The sequence below is a fragment of the Prosopis cineraria genome, unplaced genomic scaffold (genome assembly GCF_029017545.1).
Source record: "Prosopis cineraria cultivar Desert tree isolate PC_DT_omini unplaced genomic scaffold, ASM2901754v1 PC8, whole genome shotgun sequence".
NCBI classification, from domain to species: Eukaryota; Viridiplantae; Streptophyta; class Magnoliopsida; order Fabales; family Fabaceae; genus Prosopis; species Prosopis cineraria.
In genome coordinates, this window is record NW_026555339.1 from 21,564,502 (window position 1) to 21,578,930 (window position 14,429).

The following is a 14,429-nucleotide window of genomic DNA, read 5'->3' on the forward strand; positions in this document are numbered from 1 at the left end:
ACCACTGTTATCTTAAATTAAAATTAGCATATCAATCCTTACAATATCTAATGGGGGTTTTTGAAGATGACTTGGTAAAGATAGGTGATTTAATAATCTCAATGAATTTGTTGTGGTTGATTTTGAGGAGGATAAGAAAGCACCACTCATTTTTAATCATCCTGCTTTAGTGATAGCAAGAACTAATATGGATGTTTATAAAGGAGAAATGTAATGAACCTGAAAATAAAAATAATTTTTAAACTAATAATAGCATATTTTGATTGTTTTTATATAAATTTGGCATAGATGCAGCAAGATGTGTGGGTGGTTCAAATGAGACTTTTGTTTGAAATTATCTTCACATTCTAGGTTCGAATCTTAGTGGGTGCAGGGTAAAATTTTTGTTTTGCTTCAATTTTGATAAAATTACCATTTTACCATTGAAAAAATGCAGAGAAGAGGGGATCAGAAATCTAGAAAACGCACGCACGCACGCACGCACGGTCAATATTTTCCATTCCCATTGCTCGAATATTCCAGACCTAAGGTGGGAGAGAGGTTTGCTTTTTTTCCCTTCTCCTTCTGCCCTATCATTCATCAGCGACTGTCATTTTTTTGTCATCACTGGAGCTGTAACAGCGTGTTCTTCCTCCTCTGCTTCTCATCACAGAACCTCTTCTCTTCCTTCCTCCACGGTCTCCAATTCTCGCCCGTGTATGTGTGTGAGAAAGCCTCGTCTGCTACTCGAAGAGGTTCAAGTCGTGGTTTTCGCCTCCTCTATCGCCACGCAACTGAAGCTTCCTCTTCTGTTTCTCCTGGATGCACTTGGGGACCGACAATGAGTGAGCTACCGACCTTAACCATCGCATCTTCTTCGATCTTCCTCTCCGTGCGTCATGGGTCATCTTGAGAGTGCTGGAGCTTCTTTCCTTTGTCTTCATCTGTTCAAGCAAGCTGTAAGAGTGCGTTATAGTTTCCTTCCTCTGTTGTGCTGTCGTCGATCACTACTGGGCGGGGACGAACTCATCTCCTTCTCACTGTCGACGTCGGAAACTATTGTGGCTGAAATCCTTCCCTTCGTAGCTCATCTTCACGAACTTCTCCTCTGTGGTACGTTGCTATGGGGTAGCTGCCATTGGTCATCTCCCCTGTTCTTGCCGTGGTGTGGGATGCACTGAACCTTCTCCATTTTCTCCTCCTCCTCTGCTCATGTTGTTGCTGATAAATTTACATCCCTTGGTGGTACTGCTGTGCGTGTGCGTGATTCAACTTCATTAGAGTTACAATTTCTTTTTCTTGTGTTCTGTTGTCACTGTGATTTTTTAAGAAGGAGAAGATTTTAAATTAGGCTGGAAACGCATATTGAAGCTTGATAATGATATATTTGGGTCAGAATTTTTTAGCTGGCTTGATTTTTGTTTAAATTGATATTGAAGGCTTGGTTAGGACAAAGTTGGAAGAGAAGAGCTTAGATATGAAACTTGAAGAATGATGTCTATAAGATGTTTGTTAAAATGCTCTTAATTGTGCATTTTCTAAAATCTCATTAAACTTTTTGGGAGATATAATGGGTTTAGATGATATTATTTTGTGAATTGAGCTTGGTATTATGTAAAACTTTTTGATTATGAAGTGGTGCCTAGCAAGTTAAATTCTTTAGAGTTATGCAGATATTGAGAAATTGTTGAACAATTTACTGTAGATTTGAAAATAATGTATATTCAGTGTTTAGATAAAAAGTTTAATAGGAGATTGTATTGTAATGAAGTATTGAGTTATGACTTTTGAGGGATTTTCATATGTAAAGTCTTGATTTTAAAATTTCAAATTATTATATAGCTGAATCTTAGTAGTGAAATATTGGAAGTAAATTATTGAATTTACTGAAAGTTTATTAAATATTTTATATAAATTATAGGGTGTTTGGAAGAGCAGACATTTAATTGAAGTTGAGAGGTAAATTTTTAAATTTTGGGAAGTATTTCAAGTAAGTAGATAAAATCCCAACTGATATTTCAATAAAATTCCTTTATTAAAATATTACATTTTTATGCATATTTTTTTTTTACAACAACAATGTGATTACTATATATTTTGTTGATCAAATTACTTTATTTTGTGGAATTATTTTATCAAATTTGATAATTTTAGTTAATTAGTAAATACAAGTTTAGATTCTAATTATGAGATTTTAGTATGGAAATTATTGAATTGCTATGAAAAACTATTCATGCAAGTTTGACATTGGAAATGCAAATTTTATTCTAATGGTGAATATTTTCTCGCATATTTGAAATTGGGTTTAAAAAAGGAATTTTATATAGAATGCTGGTTGCTAATGACAGTTCCATTAGCCCTTAATATGCCATGATACACCTAGCTAGCAAGGTGTTTATAGGAAGTGTTAGCCGTGTGTGATGGCCAACGCATGTGGAATGGAGGAATGGTTATTCATGAGTGTCGTACTCACGTTTGTTTCATGGCTTTGGCTGCATTTGGTTACTTACCTTCGTGAACTATGTGTCTATATTTGTTTTCATGGCGAGAGTTGTGTTTAGTTATTTACCCCTATGGATTATGTGTCTATATTTGTTAATTGTTCTGATAAGTCCCTATAATTATAAATTAGATTATTTTGTGATTTTACATCTCATTGGTTTTTATTTAGTAATTTATATATAATCATTTATTTTGTTTATTTGTTTTCTTGAAATCATGTGACAATAATATTTGATATGATAATTTAATGGTCCAAAATTTTATTTAAAATTTTATATAAAGCTATTTTATCTTGAAGTTTACTAAAATTTTTATGAAAATCATCATCTCCAACTGACATAAATGTTTCAAACTTTTCTTTTATTCATGTTCAATTGTTTATTTGTTGGGATGTTATTTATTGAAAATATTTTTGGCCCCAGATAGCATAGCTGATGATCTACCTCTTGTTGATCTTTGAGGGGCTCGTTGTTGAACTGAGGAGAAAATCTTTTGAGGGTACCTTCCTTTTGATGTAAATGTTTAACTATGTGTTATACTTTAAAATTTTAATTAGATGCTCCACGTTAACTATAAATAGGATTCTAATATGTTATCTATTTGTCCGTTTGTGGTGGAGGAGCAGCACTCTGCATTTCTAATTTGGATCGTACATTGGTGTTGTAAAGATTTTGGGAAGTCTTATTTATAGTGGAGGTTCTGTCCAAATTTTTACAAAATGTTTAAGAATATTTCATTTATATAAAAATGTTATAATGACTTAACATCCTATTTTAATTAAATTAAAATATTAGAGTAAGGTTTTCTTAATCAAGGCTCGACGGATGTATGTTTGTGCATATATCTTATGTCGGTCACTTCTCATTTTAGGGCATGACAAGAAATTAGCATGAGGGTGTTGGAAGAAGAGATCAAATTCAAGGTTTCAAAAGAGACAAAGGGAAGAAACAAAAAACAAGTAAAGAATGAGAATGCACAAGAAGATGAACAAATTGTTCTAGAAGCCTTGCAAATGTCATGGTGTCTAATCAGAATGAATGGAATCCACCTTGATAATATGAGAAAGTCTAGCTGAGGACTATAAACTAAGTGCTTTTTTGAGAGGCAACCCAATTTTTGTTTCCTTTTTACTTGCATTTTTTTAGTTTGTTTATTTAGTCGTCTTTAGTTTGATCTTCTTTTATTTGGTGTGTTTGTAGGTTGCTGAGTTCTTGATGAATTTGGAAGCTCAAAGCCAACTCTTGGAATCAAAGTACGAGCCAATAATATTTTAGGAGAGTGTTATATCCTTGCGCTTAATTAATAATATTTACATGTGTTTATATGTGATCAAGGTCTTTTGTTGATGAATATTTGCATTGAAAGTTGTTAACTAAATGTTAGGAGGTATGAAAGAGGGTTTGGTAGAATGGTTGTGTTAATTATGAGGTGTTTAGACTATTTTCTTGTGATTTTTTGCTTTGTTTGCATATTTTTCTAAGGTTGTATGTTTTTTTATTCTTTGTTATATTCGCCCTAGTGAAAGGAGGTTTTGCTTCAGCAAAAGGTCTCTTTGTGTTTTGTCCATAATTCTAGAGAGCACCTTTACTATAGCAAAATGGGATTTCGCCCTAGCACTAGATGCTTCTATGACTTTCCACTAAAATTTTAGAGAGCACCTTTCTTGAAGCGAAACTTTGTTTTACTAGAGCGAAGGGCCGTTCTTTGTAATGCTTAGCAAACTTCTAGAGAGCACTTTTGCTTCACTGGAGTGAAGTCTTTTGCTCAATTAAAAAAAATTGACTAATAAAAGTATAAAATAATAAATTTGTAAATATTTGTTAAAGATTCATATTTAAAAAAATTGAAAAAAAATTATTTCAAAAATATTTTGTCTTGTTTGTTTTAATTACTTTGAAAAAAATTGAAAATTACTTCTTAAAAAAATCTCATTGCTTTGCTTGTGTGTATGTGTGTTTTTTTTTTTCCACACATAAATTTTTTTTACTATTTGCACCTTTCTTGTTTTGAATTCTATCCTAGAGATTTACCCTTCTCTTGCTCCTTTAGTCAGCAACCCTCCTATTTTGTGATATTTTGTGGCACTTACCTTGTTATCTACTGATGGATGACATGCTTTTACTCATAGTTGGATGGCTAAGAAAGGGCAGACATGAAAGAATTTCAATCAAGTACCATCAAATGAAAGTTAAGCCATCTAGATGAAGCAACAATTGGATTCCATGCAAGATTTAATTAAAAGAATGGAAGTGAATTAATGTACAGGATTTTGAGCTTCGATTTCCATCATTGGCTCCTTCTCTTGCTACTCTTGTTGCCATGAGCTTCTATTCTAATGGAATTTTGATTTTTCTCTTGTTGTTAGATTTTTTTTTTCCTTTCCTTTTTCTTGGATTATTTAGTTTGGCTCTTATTCTCTTGGGGATTGTAACTGATAATTCATAGCTTACTTCTTGATGGTCTCTATATAACTTTTTTGTTTCCAACTTGTCCACTTGTCTATTTGATGTGATTAGCAGGTAATGTATTCTTTTGAGGATATGTCACGCTCATCACTCTATCAAAGTCTTTATGTCTGTTAACTCACCACGTCTGTTGATCAGGAGAGTTTCAGTGTCCCTATCTCCTTGTTTGTTTTATTTCTTTAAACATTAGGAACAATGTTTAATTTAAGTGTTGGGGGGGGAGTACTTTCTATTACATTTGATATTTTGCTAGTCCTTGAAATTTTTTTTTAGAAATTAATTGTACATATTGTAGGTAGTTTAAAAAAATGGTTAAAAAATTTGAAAATTTTAAAAATCTCATAATCATTTTGTTTGGTTTCTTTTTGTGAATGCGACTAAGGTTGGATGGATTTGAGCTTGAGAGAATTAAATTTGATTAGAAGTCAATTCTACCTTCCTAGAATTTTAGTAAATAGGTAATGGATTAAGTTTGAATAATTGACAATAGTTTGTCTAAAAGACTTGTGAGAATTTTGAGCCTAAATGTTCTTTTGCATAAAGAGAGAGTATACTTATTGTGATTTCATCTCTAAACCTTGTTTTGAATCTTTGTTGAGATTTATAATAGTCACTTGCATATAAAAAATAATTAAGGCATTCATTTTCTTAACTAGTTTAGTCAAATAACCATCCCTTTTCACATAAATCTTTTGTTTCACCCATTTGAGCCTTGGCCTTATTTAAAAATTTTTTTAAAAAAGTTATAAGCCTTTTTGCTAAGATTTTCCCACTTTTCATCCATTTTTATTCCAATTTACTACTTTGGCTAGTGCTAAGTGTTACATCAATGAAAGAAAATGAAGGACTTAGAATTTAGTTGGGGTTTCATAAGTAGTTCAAAAGAAAAATAAAGATGAAAAAAAAAGAAGAGAAGATGAAGAAAGAAGATAAAAGAATAATGAAAGTTTTTTTAAAAAATGATGAATAATACAAAAAAAATCAAGTCAAAAAAAATTATAGATGTTGATCTTTATTGATACCTCTTGTAAATAGTTGTGATTTATCCTTCAATTATCTTGATCCTCATTTAATATGCTTAGCACTATCTAAAGTATGTAATTTTGAATCATGGAATAATTCCATTTCATTATCCTACCTAAAACATTACAACGTTTAAAAGCCCTTTTGATTTATGTGTGCAATGGCATAAGATAGTGGAGATTAAGATGAAAAACAAGCCTATGATAGATGGATTAGAATAGGTGGAATTGAGTGAAACACAACCCTTAGATACCTTGAGCATAGACTGTAAACATTTGACTGGTGAGGGATAATCTATTGAAATTTATCTTTTCTTAATTAAATGTCTTGCTACTATTATTTTTGGAAGGGAGGAAAGATTTCTAATTAGATTGGGTTCTTGAAGTTTGAATTGCATTTGACCTTGAAACATTTACATTTTCTTTTTCCATTTTTTGTATAGTGATTTTATTTTGCTTGAGGACAAGCAAACATTCAAGTGTAGGGGTTTGATGAGTTCCAATATTTTATAAAATTTATTGGTAATTTTAATGTAATTAGAAGTCATTTATTTAAATATTTTAGCAAAAATACAATTAAGTGAATGATTATGTGTGAAAATCGGTTTGAAAATGTGTTAGAAGTTAGTGGACCAATTCTAGCATTATTTTTGGGTTTTATGCACGTAGGGAGGCCAAATTTAAGGGCTCAAAGATGAAAATTTTAGAGCCCAAGTCAAAAAAATTAAATCTGAAAAGAAAATCTGAACAGGTCATGTTCACTATAGCAAAAACGCATTTAGTGGTAGTAAAGTGTGATTTTTGTAAAATGCATAGTTTTAATTCTTAGTGAACTTTTCGAGTTTGGACACCTTGTCTTTGTGCATTCTTCACCTCCAAAAGCTACAAAACGTCCAAGGAGAGCAAAAAAAGCCAAATGAGGGTTGGAGAAGCTTGGGTTTGGTAGAAAATTATAGTTTCACTTAAGATTAATCTGATTAAGATTTTCTTCTACTTCTCTCTTTACTTTGCTATATATATATATTGTTGACTTTGCTGTCATGAAACCCATGTGTAGCTAATTTTCTCTTAATCTAGGGTAGTTATGAACTAATTATTGGATTAGAGCATGTTTGAACCATTTATTTGAGCTTAATATTAGTTTTGTTTACTTAATCTTGTGCTTATTTGTCTACTTAATGCTTGATCACTATTGAGTGTGAATTTAGGAGTTTAGGTTTTGCCTTAGAAGAGGAAAATTTGAATTAGATCATTTGCTTGACTAATATGGGATTAGAATTATTTCTAATTTGCCAATAGGATAGGAATATACCTATTGAACCTATATAATCAAATTAGAGTGAGTTTGTGCCTTGTTGCCTTTTCAATAATTGTGTTAGGAATAGCATATTAATTCAAGAGAGGGTGTAATTAATCGAAAGATAATTATTCCTATTGATTCTCTAGATTAACAAATTAATATTAAATGAATTTATTTGGGTAATTACATGCTCTATGAATTGAAGAAGGGATTAGCCACCCTAGGTTGCTTTGACTATTTGTGGTTGTTGGAATTTTAATTTTAGTGCATTCTTCTAATTTCAATCTTTATCTTGAAATTTCAAATCCAAATCTTGCCTTGCTCAATTTAAATGAAAATGGGGACTTTATTGCCTAATTTTCAATTACCTTGATTCCTTGTAGGATCGACCTTGATTTGCCATTTACTAATTTATGAATTGTACACTTGTAGTAAAACATAATTGAATACATCAATGATGTCTTAATGATTGGCACTAAATCTCCAATGATGATATTTTTCAATTGGTTAAAGAAAAGTAGATTGTTAATTTGTAAATTTGAGTACAATATAAATGTATGCTCCCGTGCTTCGCATGGGGGAGTAAGTGATAGTTTTTTTTTTATAAGACATTTTGTTAAAAGGAAAGCATCCTAATTTTAAGTATTAGATGATCTTCAAGTTTCCATGATATATAAACTCATTTACATATGGATATATATAATAGAAGAATACAAAACATATTCCAACAAGTTTCTTTAGTGAGTTAACTGGTAATAACAACTAAAATAAAAAAGTGAAGTTATGGCTTTATTGAGTACATTTTATCATAATAAGTCAAAGATCAATATCAATCTCTAAAATTTCATGTTATTTTAGCACAATTTTCTTAGGTTTTAATATAATTTGGCACATTTGTACATATTTTGAATCTCCAAATTAAGAACAGATATACATCTTATATATTTGGTTTTGCACACATGACTTTATATTGATAGTTTTGGGCAAAATTTCTACTATTTTGGTTAGATTAAGGTTATGTTGAAAGCATTTTCTGGTCCTTTGATGATGCTTTTGAAAAGTTCAAAAAATGAACAAAATCAAATGATGAAAAGGTAAATAGTCATACCAAATGCAAAAAGTGTATAGAACAAACCCAAGTTGTTAATAAAGTCGTGACCTTCACTATTAACAACAAAATGAAACGTTTTGATTATAAGCTTAAGATGTTAGGGTTGAATATATATATATATATATATATTAGTTGTGCCTTTGACTTGGAACACATTCTTTAGACCTTGAGACACTTGAGGAACTTGGTTTTGCTAGGGTTTTGGCTTTGCAAGAGTTGAGATCAAAAGATTGAAGCTTTGAAGATGTTTGAATCTCTATTTCTTTAGTTCCTCTTATTATTCCCTTTCTTCTCTTGTACTTGTAATATGATACGGGTTCGAATATTTTGTATATTTATAGCTTTTGGATTATTATAAGTAGTCAAACACTTTTGTTATAGAATTATTTTGAATGGTTGTGTGGATTGATTAACACTAACATTCTCCTATCATTTTTGTGATTAATTATATATAATGTTTATTTTACTCTTGTCTTAATGTTTCTAAGTGATTAGACATAATTTACATGTTTGGTTCATCTCAATGATGCTCAAGAATGCTAGCCTAAATGTAGAATTTGGGTAAAATAGTTGAAGAACTTGAAGTTTGCATTATGAATGGATGATTTTGTTAGTAAAATAGATATATACTTTTAATATAACCTTGTTTAACCACATTAGGGTAGGAACATAAAAACAAGATTTTATTAATTGTAACAAGAGATTAAGAAATTAATGAAATTAAAAACTTATTTATGATCATTGAGAGAGCTTGTTCAAGTATTTTTTAGAATTCTATGTTAGCACTTATTTTCATTAAGAACATTTATGAGAGGATGTAATTTTAGTATTATGAATTAAATCTAAGGGAAACAAATAATCCAATGTCCCATTTCATTCTTGATTAGTCTAAGAATCATTTGCTTTTTTTTTTATTTCCTTCTTTCTAATATAATTGAAGCAATCAATCTTGTCCAACTAATTGTGCTTTGCTCAATTTAATTGAATTAGCAATATCTTTTGTTTGATCATATTTCTAAGACAATCCAAGTCTCTATGAGAATGATACTCTATTCATATTACATTATTTGTCATGACTCGTGTATTTACAAAGCATAGTAACAATTGAATATTTAAATGAGATTGTTAACAAGTTCCTTTAGGTTGTGTTTGAATGGGTGGATTTAAGTTGAAAATTTAGATTTAAAATCTTATATTTGAAATCTCACGTTTGAAATTTATAGATTATAAATTCTTTGTTTGGATGATATAAAAAATTTTAAATTACAATATTAAAATCCTTTATTTGGATCCAAAATAAAATTTCAAATTTCAAATTCTATATTTAAATTTAAAACCAACTTGAAAGATTGGTTGAATTTGATAATTTAAATGGCCAACTTCCAACGAATTAGACAGTCAAAGTTGATTAAGACTGTGGCACTAGTGACAATTAGGACAGGATGCCTAATTTCCACAGATATCGGATCGACGATGAGGGAGATGGAATAGCTGACTTCCACCAGGATCGAGCTAATGGCAACAATAGGGACCGAGCGGACACCTTTAATAAGGACCAGATAGACAACGGCCATCGAGACCAGACCTATGGTGATGATTGGGATAGGACAACCAACTTTTATAGGACAGGACGACCAACTTTCATCAAGACAAGACTTAATGAAAGTCGATTGTTGAATCCGTGTCATCACTATCAGTCCAGTCCGAATGGAAATTGGTCATCTAGTAGTCGTTGTTGGTTCAATCTTAGTGGAAATTGATCTTCTAATCCTTTCATCACCATCAGTTTAGTCCCTATGGAAGTCAGCAGTCCAATCATTATCATCGCCATCGGTCCGATCCAGGTGCAAGTTGGTTGTTTGGTCCCCATCATTACTATTAGTTCAATCTAGGTAGAAGTCGACTAGCTGATCCTTATTGTTGCCATCAGTCCAGTCTTAGTGGAAGTTGTCTATTAGATCCCAATCATCGCTGTTAGTCTAGTCTCGGTGGAAGTCAACTATCCAGTCTCGATTGTTATTGTCGGTCTAACCTTAATGTAAGTTGGCTATTTTGTCCTAATCGTCACTATCGATCTGGTCTAAGTGAAAGTCAGTCATCCAGTCCGATCAACGATAGCCACTTGTTTCCATCAACTTTAGTGGTCCGGTTAAATTACCTTTGGTAGATTGATCAAGCCTTCATGCATTTGGGCCAAATTACAAAAGATATTCAGTTAGGATTTGAAATAATAAGGGTTTAGAAAGAATTTCAAATTACAAAGAGCTTAAGGGGGAACTTGAATTTGAATTTGGGTCAAATCTAAATCCATACATTTTTAATTACCCAAACAATGGATTGGGCTCAAATCCAAATCCATGTGTATCTAAACGTAGAATTAATGAATTAATAAACTACACATTACCAAAATAACAAGTAGTTATGGTTTTAACAAGTCATCATAATGTTAGTGGACTTGGTTTAGGAACTTGGTTTATTTTATATATAACATTTTGCAACATATAATTAATAGTACGAATGGCTTAGTGGTTATATTGTTTTTTGGTGAATTAAGAGGTGATGGCCAGTGGCTTGAGTTGTTGCTAGTGGTCTGACTGATAGAGCTCTAGTGGCAATAATGAAGATGGTTGGAGTTATATTTAAATTTTAATGGAGGTTTTTTTGTTATTTCTCAAGGACAATACTTGGGTACTTAGTTTATATACTTAATATACTTTTATCTAATCAAATAAAAATAAGTGGACTTTGATGTGTTAATAATATTCATAGCATGGGTTGATTATAGAATATATATATATACACACACAATATAAATGATTCACATGTCTTAATTTAATTGAAAAAAAGCACATTAAATATATATATATATATAAGGCTAAATATATAATTTTTTTCCTTCAATTTAATCCCTTGGTCATGCAGTATGATTTTAAATTTCATTGGCCTTCACTACAAAAAATAGCAGATTAGTGACAAAATAAATTTCTGTCACTAATTTCATCGTTAATTTAGTGACGGAGTCTTCCCTCGCAAAAATTTTGTCATTATTCCATCACTAATCCATCAGAAATAATTTACCAATAAAAAATTTTATCACTAATGGCTAGGATATTTTATTTTAATTTATTGACAAAATTTGTGATGGAAAATTCGGTCACAAAGCTTTATATCATAATTCTATCACTAATTCCATGACAAATTATTTTTAATTTAATTTTATTATTTATAATATATATTTATATATAATTTATTTAATAATTTATTATTATGCTATAAATAAATAGTTTAAAAAATATAATTAAAATAATTTATTATTTTAAATTTTTTGTATGTTATTAATAATAATTTAAATTGTATATTTAATTATTCTTATTTAAAAATAAAAATAAAGTAAAACAATTAAAAACTTTAAAATTTAGAATATTATAGATCATATACGTACAAATTATAATATAATATATAATGATAACAAAATATTTTCAATTTAATATTAAATTTATTATCAAAAATAATTTTTTAAATGAAATATAGTAGAAATAATTTTTATATATAAACAAATTTTTCTGTATTAATAAATAAATATAATGTTAAAAAATAAGTAAATTTAAATATTATATTTAATAATAATTTAAATAATATATTTATTAATATGTGTGTGTAGTTAAGTATTATATATTTAGTTTATCAATTAAGATTGAAGATTTCTCTCAACTCAACTGGCAACAAGGTGGATGCAAGACACTAGAGAATATGAAGTTGTAAGTTCGAACCTAACCAAGGCATAATTGAAGGTAATAATATTTGATATAACAGTGACAAATGACATGGCAGTGACGTAGCGGTGATTAACTAGTGGTAAGGTGGCATTAGTCTACTGGGTGACGTAGCAATGATATTTTGATCTATCTAATAATTAGCGATGGAATAAGTCTGTTGAAAAATTTATGATGAATTATTAATAAAATGCGTTCCATCGCAAAGTCAGGATAGTTTATCCTTATTTAATGATGGAAAATTTCCATCACTATTCTATCGCCAATTAGCAACGGAATTGCATTCCGTCTCTAATTATGTCGCTAACGAATTAGTGACAGTATTTTTAATGATGGAAATATTTCATCGCTAATCTATTTAGTGATGGAATTTCATGATTAGGGATAAAAAATTCCATCGCTAATTAGCTATTTTTTTGTAGTGCTTGATTTTAAATAATTTATCCACTATGGTCCCTTACTGAAATTTTCCTTTTTGTAATTGTCTTTAGAGGATATTTTTAACTCATTTTTTAAAATGTAATTGTCAATAAATTAAGTTTTTAAGATCTAACTATTATTTTCCTATATGTGTACAATCAAAACAACTCCTCAAAAAAAAAAATCTTGCATGGATTAGTTGCATCTTGTCATTTATGCTCTATCCAATAAAATTACACCTTTCAATCAAATAAAATATTATGCCATTATTTTTAATAACTTTATTTTTGTAATAGTGTTTCTTTTATTTTCTCTCTTTACTATTATCAGTGGCAAAATCAATTTATATTTACAGTCATATAACATGATATGTTTTTATTGGTAAATATAGTAATGAAATAGTACACTAGGTCTATACAAAAATTTCTCACAAATCCTCCCTAGCATGATTGGAAAGAAGAATATAATTGCAATGCCTATAATTTTTTTTTGTGGTATAGTGATTCAGGTAAAATGACTAAACTGTCATTTAAATTTTTCTTGTATTTTTATTGTTTAATATATTATATTATCTAATTGAAGATCAATTTAGAAATATAGTTGTAAAGCTAATATAATTGTTTTTTTTTCTTGGATAACTTCTTTAAAAACTTAAAAAGATGGACCCTATCATTGATTAAAAGGCTCATAATCCATGCAATACAAGTACAAGTTTTACAAATCCACAACTCATACTTAGTCTTCAATGTTTAGGAAAATACATCATCACCATTTCTCAAAGTTATCACATCCAACATTTTCTAAATGGATAGTCAAGAGGAATGAAGGGTGGACAACAAAACCAATTACAAATAGATTTAATAATATTAATTTCTTTAAACTTCACTTCTTTGCATAAACAAGTCCGTGATGTTGTTCAATGATGCTATAATATCTAACATATTGCAGCATTCTGTTGGAAAATCAGACCAGCAATTCAAGGCCAATTCAAAAATAGTAGATGTAGTTGTCAAAATGTTACCAACATATTGTTAATCTCCTTGTAGCAAACTAGAATCCATGACTTGAATCAATGCATGTGACATTGATTTACTTATCCAAGTCTTTAAGCTTAATCTATTGACAAATATATCTTCTGTTGGCTTTTTCCTTGTGAATACCTCCATTAGTCTTGTTCCATAACTATACACATCTACTTTTGTTGAAACAATTTCAATAGATTCATATTCTGCATATGATTTAATTTAATTCAACCAAGTCAAATATCAAGTAACTTATATATGACATATCAAGTAAAATAATAACTAATTAATAGCACAAATTCCTATACATTTCTTGATGTATTCTTTAGACTTTCTTAGATATATATAATAGGTTTAAAATAAGGGGGAATAGGATTAAGGGCCCTAAAAATAGAGTTTATTGCACTTAGGGCCTAAATAAATCTAAAATTGCTTTGCAGGCCTTGAAGCACTAAGTGCAATATTTCTTCAGAGTAAAAATATAATTTTGCCCCTAATGTACGGAAATGAAATTAAACATAGATAAAGAATGACAAATGCACAGAAATGGGTATTCAGCTGGAGAATGGAAAGGTTTCTCATCTCTAATGGGGAGGAGTAACTTTTAAGGTGTGTAGATTTCAAAATCTCTCCATCTTAAGTTTTAGAGTCTCAATTTCAAGATAAGATTTATCATGTTCAAGATGTGGGGATGCCGGACACAATCACAATACATAAAAGAATCCCAATCTAGCATGAGAAGTAGTCACATTATACTTCTTTGATGTATATAGGCAACTATAATTATGTATATGGAAGCATTCCTAAATAATATTTTTTAAGCAATTGGGAATGA